This window comes from Schistocerca piceifrons, chromosome 1 (genome assembly GCF_021461385.2).
Source record: "Schistocerca piceifrons isolate TAMUIC-IGC-003096 chromosome 1, iqSchPice1.1, whole genome shotgun sequence".
Lineage (NCBI taxonomy): Eukaryota > Metazoa > Arthropoda > Insecta > Orthoptera > Acrididae > Schistocerca > Schistocerca piceifrons.
Window position 1 is genome coordinate 1,061,653,241 of NC_060138.1, and position 11,183 is coordinate 1,061,664,423.

The following is an 11,183-nucleotide window of genomic DNA, read 5'->3' on the forward strand; positions in this document are numbered from 1 at the left end:
TCTCCTGATAGTGATGTCCTCCTGAGTAGTCCCCGCCCGGAAATCCAAATGGGAGACTATTTTACCTCCGGAATATTTTACCCAAGAGGACGCCATTATCATTTAACCATACAGTAAAATTTCTCTAATTCACATCAGTGCAATGGTGCCCATACCTAGTGCCCCTAGGTATGAGCACCCTTGCATTGATGTGAATTAGAGAAAAAGGGGGAGCTGTGGCCCCCTCCCTAGCTCTCAGGGAAAAGGAAAATTATTGTGCAGTCATGTGTTTTTATTTCAAGAAAATGACTGAAAAGTTGGTACTATACAGGTATTTAGCAGGTTTAGAATTAGACCTTTTTAATGGCTACTTGCAAGTTACCATCTGTCTTCCAAAATATTAAAAACACACTATGCCCCAGACAATGTTGTGATCTGCATACTGAAAAGTCAGCAGGTGATTCTCCACCCTACCCACCACACTACATCACAAGAAGGAACTACAGGGTGTTTCAGAAAGTTGCTAGGGGGCAAGGATGTTTATTCTCCGCAAAGTGTGATAACAATATAACAGTACATGGGATGCACATACAAATTACTAATAACGCTAATGTGAGAAACTCATAAGGATAGAATCCACGTAAATCTCTGCACACTATTCTACACTGGTACAAGGGAAATTGATGCTTAGTCATCCTGCAGGACAGTTATAGCATTTTTCCGAAGAAAAAGGCAACTTCCCTCGCCTGAAACGCTACTTGATTTTCAGATTTCAGACAGGCTATACCTCCTCAGCCTTTCCTGTCCATTTCTCTTATAGGGAGTATCATGACAAATACAGGGATTAGTGACCACAAGGCAGTTGCTGGTAGGCTGAATACCTACAACCATGTTGTTGTTGTTGTTGTTGTCTTCAGTCCTGAGACTGGTTTGATGCGGCTCTCCATGCTACTCTATCCTGTGCAAGCTTCTTCATCTCCCAGTACCTACTGCAACCTACATCCTTCTGAATCGGCTTGGTGTATTCATCTCTTGGTCTCCCTCTACGATTTTTACCCTCAATGCTGCCCTCCAATACTAAATTGGTGATCCCTTGATGCCTCAGAACGTATCCTACCAACCGATCCCTTCTTCTAGTCAAGTTGTGCCACAAACTTCTCTTCTCCCCAATCCTATTCAACACCTCCTCATTAGTTATGTGATCTACCCATCTAATCTTCAGCATTCTTCTGTAGCACCACATTTCGAAAGCTACTATTCTCTTCTTGTCCAAACTATTTATCGCCCATGTTTCACTTCCATACATGGATACACTCCATACAAATACTTTCAGAAACGACTTACTGACACTTAAATCTATACTCGATGTTAACAAATTTCTCTTCTTCAGAAACGCTTTCCTTGCCATTGCCAGTCTACATTTTATATCTTCTCTACTTCGACCATCATCAGTTATTTTGCTCCCCAAATAGCAAAACTCCTTTACTACTTTAAGTGTCTCATTTCCTAATCTAATTCCCTCAGCATCACCCGACTTAATTCGACTACATTCCATTATCTTCATTTTGCTTTTGTTGATGTTCATCTTATTTCCTCCTTTCAAGACACTATCCATTCCGTTCAACTGCTCTTCTAAGTCCTTTGCTGTCTCTGGGAGAATTACAATGTCATCGGCAAACCTCAAAATTTTTATTTCTTCTCCATGGACTTTAATACCTACTCCAAATTTTTCTTTTGTTTCCTTCACTGCTTGCTCAATATACAGATTGAATAACATTGGGGAGAGGCTACAACCCTGTCTCACTCCCTTCCCAACCACTGCTTCCCTTTCATGCCCCTCAACTCTTATAACTGCCATTTGGTTTCTATACAAATTGTAAATAGCCTTTCACTCCCTATATTTTACCCCTGCCACCTTCAAAATTTGAAAGAGAGTATTCCAGTCAACATTGTCAAAAGCTTTCTCTAAGTCTACAAATGCTAGAAACGTAGGTTTGCCTTTCCTCAATCTAGCTTCTAAGATAAGTCGTAGGGTCAGTATTGCCTCACGTGTTCCAATATTTCTACGGAACCCGAACTGATCTTCCCCAAGGTTGGCTTCTACTGGTTTTTCCATTCGTCTGTAAAGAATTCGCGTTAGTATTTAGCAGCCGTGACTTATTAAACTGATAGTTCAGTAATTTTCACATCTGTCAACATCTGCTTTCTTTGGGATTGGAATTATTATATTCTTTTTGAAGTCTGAGGGTATTTCGCCTGTCTCATACATCTTGCTCATCAGATGGTAGAGTTTTGTCATGACTGGCTCTCCCAAGGCCGTCAGTAGTTCTAATGGAATGTTGTCTACTCCCGGGGCCTTGTTTCGACTCAGGTATTTCAGTGCTCTGTCAAACTCTTCATGCAGTATCATATCTCCCATTTCATCTTCATCTACATCCTCTTCCATTTCCATAATATTGCCCCCAAGTACATCGCCCTTGTATAGACCCTCTATATACTCCTTCCGTCTTTCTGCTTTCCCTTCTTTGCTTGGAACTGGGTTTCCATCTGAAAGCTGCATGCCCTCGGGAAAATTTACGGCTGTAGTTTCCCCTTAACCATAAAAAAGTATATATATTTGAAATAAGCTGATAAAAATGCCCTTAATGCCTTTTTAAGAGGCGGTCTTCACTTCTTCCAATATGAGCATGTAAGCCTAGAAAAATGTGGAATGATTGCAAAGAGATATAATTGATGGCAATTGAGAGATATATACCACATAAATTAATAAGTGATGGTACTCATCCCCCATGATACACAAAATGGATATGATTGCTGTTGCAGAAGCAATGAAAAAAGCATGTCAAATTTAAAAGAACGCAAAATCCCCAAGATTGGCAAAGTTTTGCAGAAGTCCGAAATATAGCGTGTACTTCAATGCATGATGCTTTTAATAACTTCCACAATGAAACTCTGTCTCCTAATCTGGCAGAAAACCCAAAGACATTCTGGTCATACATAAAGCACACCAGTGGCAAGACACAGTCAATACCTTCACTGCGTGATAACAATGGTGAAGTCACTGATGACAGTACCACTAAAGCAGAGTTATTAAATACGGTTTTCCAAAACTCCTTCACCAAACTCAACAAAGTAAATATTCCTGAATTCCAATCAAGAATAACTGCCAAGATGAGAAACATAGAAGTAGATATCCTCGGTGTAGCAAAACAGCTTCAATCACTTAATAAAGGCAAGGCCTCCGGTCCAGATTGTATACCAGTCAGGTTCTTTTCAGAGTATGCTGTTACAATAGCTCTATATGTAGCAATTATATACAACTGCTCGCTCACAGAAAGATCCATATCTAAAGACTGGAAAATTGCTCAAGTCACACCAATATTCAAAAAGGGAAGTAGTAGTAATATGCTAAATTACAGGCCCATATGACTAACATCAATTTGCAGTAGGTTTTTGGATATCATTCTTGTGAAACACAACTAACTCTTTATACTCATGAAGTAATGAGTGCTATTGACATGGGATGTCATATTGATTCCATATTTTTAGGTTTACAGACGGCTTTCGACATTGTTCCTCCCAAGCGTCTTCTAACCAAACTGCATGCCTATGGAATATCGCCTCAGTTGTGTGACTGGATTCATGATTTCCCATCAGAAAGGTCACAGTTCATAGTAATAGATGGAAAGTCTTCGGGTAAAACAGAAGTAATGTCTGGCATTCCCCAAGATAGTGTTGTAGGTCCTCTATTGTTCCTGATCTACATTAATGACACAGGAGACAATAAGAGTAGTTGCCTTAGATTGTTTGCAGATGATGCTGTCATTTACCATCTTGTAAAGTCATCAGATGACCAAAACGAATTGCAAAATGATTTAGATATCTGTATTGTGCAAAAAGTGGTAATTGACCCTGAATAAAGAAAAGTGTAAAGTTATCCACATGACTACTAAAAGAAACCCACTAAATTTAGATTACACGAGAAGTCAGACGAATCTGAAAGCTGTAAATTCAACTAAATACTTAGGGATTACAATTACAAATAACCTAAATTGGAACAGTCACATAGATAATGTTGTGGGTAGAGCAAACCAAAGACTGCGATTCATTGGCAGAACACTTAGAAGGTGCAACTTGTCTACTAAAGAGACTGCTTACACCACGATTGTCCGCCCTATTCTGGAGTATTGCTGTGCAGTGTGGAATCTGCATCAGGTGGGACTGACTGATGACATCAAAAAAGTTCAAAGAAGGGCAGCTCGTTTTGTATTACCGCAAAATAGGGGAGATAATGCCACAGACATGATACATGAATTTGAGTGGCAATCATTAAAACAAAGGCATTTTCATTGCGAAGGGATCTTCTCATGAAATTTCAATCACCAGTTTTCTCCTCTGGTTGCGAAAACGTTCTGTTGGCACCCACCCACATAGGGAGAAATTATCATCACAATAAAATAAGAGAAATCAGGGCTCACATAGAAAATTTTAAGTGCTCATTTTCCCCGCGCACTGTTCAAGAGTGGAACGGTAGAGGTAGCTTGAAGGTGGTTCATTGCACCCTCTGCCAAGCAGTTTATTGTGAATAGCAGAGTAATCACATAGATGTAGATGTCTTATGCGAAAAGGAAAATAACTTCACTGGCATGTACACTCCTGAAAATGGAAAAAAGAACACATTGACACCGGTGTGTCAGACCCACCATACTTGCTCCGGACACTGCGAGAGGGCTGTACAAGCAATGATCACACGCACCGCACAGTGGACACACCAGGAACCGCGGTGTTGGCCGTCGAATGGCGCTAGCTGCGCAGCATTTGTGCACCGACGCCGTCAGTGTCAGCCAGTTTGCTGTGGCATACGGAGCTCCATCGCAGTCTTTAACACTGGTAGCATGCCGCGACAGCGTGGACGTGAACCGTATGTGCAGTTGACGGACTTTGAGCGAGGGCGTATAGTGGGCATGCGGGAGGCCGGGTGGACGTACCGCCGAATTGCTCAACACGTGGGGCGTGAGGTCTCCACAGTACATCGATGTTGTCGCCAGTGGTCGGCGGACGGTGCACGTGCCCGTCGACCTGGGACCGGACCGCAGCGACGCACGGATGCACGCCAAGACCGTAGGATCCTACGCAGTGCCGTAGGGGACCGCACCGCCACTTCCCAGCAAATTAGGGACACTGTTGCTCCTGGGGTATCGGCGAGGACCATTCGCAACCGTCTCCATGAGGCTGGGCTACGGTCCCGCACACCGTTAGGCCGTCTTCCGCTCACGCCCCAACATCGTGCAGCCCGCCTCCAGTGGTGTCGCGACAGGCGTGAATGGAAGGACGAATGGAGACGTGTCGTCTTCAGCGATGAGAGTCGCTTCTGCCTTGGTGCCAATGATGGTCGTATGCGTGTTTGGCGCTGTGCAGGTGAGCGCCACAATCAGGACTGCATACGACCGAGGCACACAGGGCCAACACCCGGCATCATGGTGTGGGGAGCGATCTCCTACACTGGCCGTACACCACTGGTGATCGTCAAGGGGACACTGAATAGTGCACGGTACATCCAAACCGTCATCGAACCCATCGTTCTACCATTCCTAGACCGGCAAGGGAACTTGCTGTTCCAACAGGACAATGCATGACCGCATGTATCCCGTGCCACCCAACGTGCTCTAGAAGGTGTAAGTCAACTACCCTGGCCAGCAAGATCTCCGGATCTGTCTCCCATTGAGCATGTTTGGAACTGGATGAAGCGTCTTCTCACGCGGTCTGCACGTCCAGCACGAACGCTGGTCCAACTGAGGCGCCAGGTGGAAATGGCATGGCAAGCCGTTCCACAGGACTACATCCAGCATCTCTACGATCGTCTCCATGGGAGAATAGCAGCCTGCATTGCTGCGAAAGGTGGATATACACTGTACTAGTGCCGACATCGTGCATGCTCTGTTGCCTGTGTCTATGTGCCTGTGGTTCTGTCAGTGTGATCATGTGATGTATCTGACCCCAGGAATGTGTCAATAAAGTTTCCCCTTCCTGGGACAATGAATTCACGGTGTTCTTATTTCAATTTCCAGGAGTGTATTTATACAGTGGAGTTATTTTCAGTTTATTAAATGAGTGTTTATTTGCAGTTGCTCAATTAGCCATGTAAAACACATTCCACTACACAATAGCTGCTGCCACCTGCCCCCTCAACCTGCACGCCTAGCTAGCCCACGGATGGCTCCCCAATCTCTCACAAGCCGTCCCCCCCCCCCCCCCCCAACTCTCTCCTTGCCTCCTGCCCCTCTCCATCCCTCAGCCTCCCCCACCCCCACTACGCACACCCCATTACACTGACTGTGGGTCAGGAAAGAATGGTAGTTGACTAAGCACAATGTAGGGAGACAGGTGTGTGTAGATGAGTGATTATATGTGTGTTTGTTTGCATGTTTTTCCTACAAGCTTAAATAGCCATAAAGTTACTGCAGTTCTCTTTCATTAATTGTGTTACTCATAGACTGGATAAATCTCTTCCATTCAGGAATTACTGGTATTTATAGAATGGGCTGCACTGAAAGGAGTGATTTCCTACACTTCCACAGTATATCTTCCAAGATTGTCAGGAACATGTCTGATGGAATGGAACTGAATTTATTCAGATCTAGAACAGTAATCTACTGCAATGCATTGTTTCACTTATATTGAAATATCTAAAGTTCCGTAACACCTAGGTGACCTATTTCTGTTGCAAGAGGGGGACTATTTTAAGCCTCTGAGCCACTCCAGATGCTGTGAAAGTTGAGGCTGTGGTGATGCAGTTGATACCCGTCATGCTGCGAAAAGTACTCCAGCCAGCTATAGAGGGGACAATAAAATCAACACTGTCAAAAACATTTTGACAGCATATTACACTTGAGACAGGCTCTTCAGTGTCCCCCTCCTCCCCCCCCCCCCCCCCCCCCATTATTGATCGTTGTGTTTGGTCATTGCGGACGTCACATGACATCCATTCAAGTTCATTTGTTGATCGTTCCACTCAGTTTTTTTTACTACGGAGGCCAATTGGCTCTCTAACCAAACACACTGAGCTACCATGCTGGCAATGTGTTAGGCAGTAGACAGCTCCAGCTATTGAGCTTTTTCATGTAATGGCTCACTTATCTGCTGCATTCACATACCCACTTAATAACCAAAAATAGCTCCACTATATATGTATGGGCTAAGAACTGGACAGGAAATGCTGGGAAGGTGTAGTATGTCTGTAAACTGGAAAGCAAGCAGTGCTCATGGTGGAGGAAGTTGTCTATCTCAGAAGAACATTGCAGCTGCCGTGTATGATGACTGAGGCTTGATTTCCCCGCTAGCAGTGTGGAACAGTGTCTGTCCATATGCATTTCTTGCATTGGTATTATTAGTGACTACTATATGCCTTCCATGGAGTGTTAACACACTTTGTGGAAAATAAACATTGCCCAGGCATGTCTGTGCACTGTGTCACCAGGTAGGTATGACTTTGTGAAGGACCCTGTAGATACTTTTTGTAATGTACTGAGGCAGATAGAATGGGGAATCACCTGCTTACTCTTCAGTTTGCCGACGTATAAAGGAGGAAAGTGCATGGCAATAATTCAATGACCAACCCTCCAAGCTCCTTCCCCCCTGTTGCACTGCCAGAACACAATTTATTCCTTAATATGGCTCCACTGCTCTTAGATGTTGTACACATATTTAATATTTGTTTTAACATACTTCTGTGGCATCGATAGGTCACATCGACCACACAAATTACTATCTTTGGAACATTAACTGCTCTGACGAGCTGCCATGTTTAACTCAGTCTGCCTTTGTACTTCATGCAGTGTTCATGTGTATCAGTCTTCATGGTAAAAAATATGTGTATATAGAAAACTTGGGAACTGTTTATTACGTATATTATGATCTGTATCCAGAATCCCATATTGGTGACCCCGGACAAAAAGGTCTATGTCTTCTGCGACTTCCACATTGGTTGTATAGAATTAACAGGTTTCACATCCAATGCCATGGCTACATCACCGAAAATTCTTTACAAAGATTTGGAGGCCCAGCTCTTACGACCAGGCCAACACAACCCTCCGCCGTCGGTTATTTCACATCTAACGGACAATGATCTACGATTTTCGATGAGGATAACCTCTACTTTAGCAACTCCACAACGACCGAGTGTTACGCAGTTACCTCAAACAATGGACTCAGGCTTCGTTTCGCTGAATTACACACAACAACAAGTGAAAAGTGAAGTGGATGATCTACTAAATAGTGTGACGATCGATCACTCGTACAAAGTTCAAAGGGACCGAAATTTGCCACATGCTTTCATCCTCTATGTGCCATGAAGTTGGTTACAGTAGTGCCGTGTGCAACACCACCATTTGTGCAAAATGCACATGCAGTTAACTATTACCAAGCTACACCAGCCTCGCCTTCCTCACAAATCAGGAACAAACATTTTTACATTTTTATGCATCCAGTTCGCCAGAAGAAATCACCAGATTGGTGGCCCAGTTTCGTGACCACGTGGGTACAAGTGCACCCAACATAGCCTCTTCACCCAGTAATGTTGTACTATGACAGTGCGACCACCAACAGCTTTCACCAGTGTTTTATGGTCCTGCCACGAAGGGTGCATGGCCAGTGTGTGCAGGAAACTCTCATTGTTGCCACTTTAAGCTCCAGGTCACTCCCCTCCTCTACCCCCCCTCACCCACGGGGGGGCCTCGATTCTAACCATACAACCACTCGCTCCCTCCGCAGTACCGTCTGCACCTGCTGTGCCGGCCTTCCACGTCATTTCTGAGTTGGACAATGTCAGTGCTATTCCTGCAATTTCTGATCCAGTTTTGCGGGCCCTTATTACACACCGCTCGCCCATTCGCTCCTACAGTACTGACCGTGTCTGCCGCATCGTGTTTTTGAGCGGCTTCAGAGACATTACAACCAGCCATTTTTCTGAATGCGTGTGCTAGTAACATTTCCACTCTGGTGATGCCAGATCCTAGCATGAACTCTTGTGCAGCAGGACTGCAGGCCTTCCAAGACACGCCGACGCCATCTTCTTCTCCATCTCCAGGCCACGTACCCAAGCTACATCCCCTATATGAGGACAATCCAGTTTCATGGTTCACACTGGTGGAGCACCTCTTCGAGCTGCATCAAGTGACTGATGACAACTCCAAGTTCCTATGTTTGGTCACACACATTCACGACCACTCAGATTTAATTTGTGATCTCCTACTTTTGCCGCCACCGCCACCAAAGTACGAGTTCGCCAAGAAATCGATATTGGACTGACTTGCCTGCTCACCACAGGAGCTGATAATCAAGATTCTGTATGAGGAGCACCTGGGGGACCACACTCTGTCACAACTTTGGCACCGCTGCAGGTTACTCGTGAGTGAACACACAATGCCAGATGTCACTCTTTGGGCGGTATGGTCTGCCAATTTACCTACCGACCTACAGATACATCTACTGCAGTACTCTTTCAAGTCTATCGGTTCTCGCCTATGCATCACAGATCAGCTGTATGCGCTCCTGCACCAGAAACACCCAGCTCATCCCCCATCGCTGTGTGACACTACACCTCCTGTTTACCGGACGTCTGCAGGCAGGGGCAGGGCCCGTTCCACTGCCATGACTTCTATACCACCAGGCAGTACTCATTCACTCTCTCCTCTTTTTGAGCACTCAAGACTCACCCACACTCCATACGTCCCAATTTACATCCCAGAACAGATCAACGAGGACAAGCCTCCCCCGCTATCACAGTCACCGCCACATCCGGTTCATCCGTACTGTTGGTATCACAAGATTTTTGGTCCACTGAGTGGTCATTTATACGTGACAGACATTTCTTCGCAGTTTGTCTACTTGATTGACACTGGTGCTGACGTGTCTATCATACCTCGATCGTTGGCTCCTACCAACTTTTCACCAACAAAGTCTCTCCTACAAGCTGTCAACGCATCGACATTACAAACTGTCAGTTCTGTGAAAGTGATGGTGCACCAAACCCCCTCTCTGCGTTTCCTGTGGACCTTCTACATCACCGACATTGACGAACCAATTCTCGGTATGAATTTTTTGTCCCATTACAAGCTCTCCCAGAACGTACTCCAGTGTTCAGTGTTACACCACCCATCTAACAGTCAGATACAGTGCTCCAGCACCCATACTCCTCCTTCCGTTTCCGCCGCAACATGGGATTTAGTTCGCAAGTGTTCTGCCCTCATGGGCGAGATTGTGACCTGCGTCACTAACCTACTTTCAGAATATGACTCAGCGGTGCACCTCCACCAGGAGAATGACGAGCTGAAACAATGGATCGTTCACACTTACAATGAGCTCACTGCGGCCCGCACCTTGCTGTCGAAACTGCAATCCACAGTTCCTTCGCTGGATCAAACTTCATCACGAAGCATCAGTTCAAACACTCATCAGGTTAGTTCAAAACCATTCATTGCGTGTGACGATTCGCGTTCATTGACCTCCACACTGTCCAAGTGCCCGCTATGCACAGTGCCTCATGTTTTAAACACTATGCACAGTGCCTCATGTTTTAAACAGTGTCTCTAATAACAGTCGCTCGTGCAGCACGACCATGCCCACTACACAGACAGCTGCCCCGCTTGTTGATAAACATTCCCCCTCTCCCGCACGCCAGCCAAGCAACTTGGTGTCCATAGCTGTCCCTTGAGCGATGCCAGCGCCTCTCTCGCCCGCGCCTGTTACCCAAGGCAAAGTTAACAACAGACTGTCATTGCACGCCTCACTCTGCTCTGTGCTGTGCGCGCAGCTGATCTCTACAAACAAGTGCATACCGCCGCGCTCGCGTAATAAGCACGTGACTTTCGTGCTGCCTTTTCCCACTCGCGCTAACGGCTATGCCTCATCGCGACCATCTCATCGCAAACCTCCAAGGCAGAACATTACTCAGCCTCGTGTGCAGTTCTTAGTCTCTTGCATCACTGACGGAATGACACACAAGATAATTACCACTGCTGGCCCTCCTATTAGATGCCTCAACCCCATTAAGTTGGGGGCAGCCCGGCAGCAAATTAACAAACTTCTGGAGGCAGGCATTCTACAGCCATCAGGCAGCAATTGGTCTTCACCAATCCACCTCATCTCCAAACATGACGGTTCTTTTCAAATGTGTGGTGACAACAGACATTTAAATGCTTGCACTG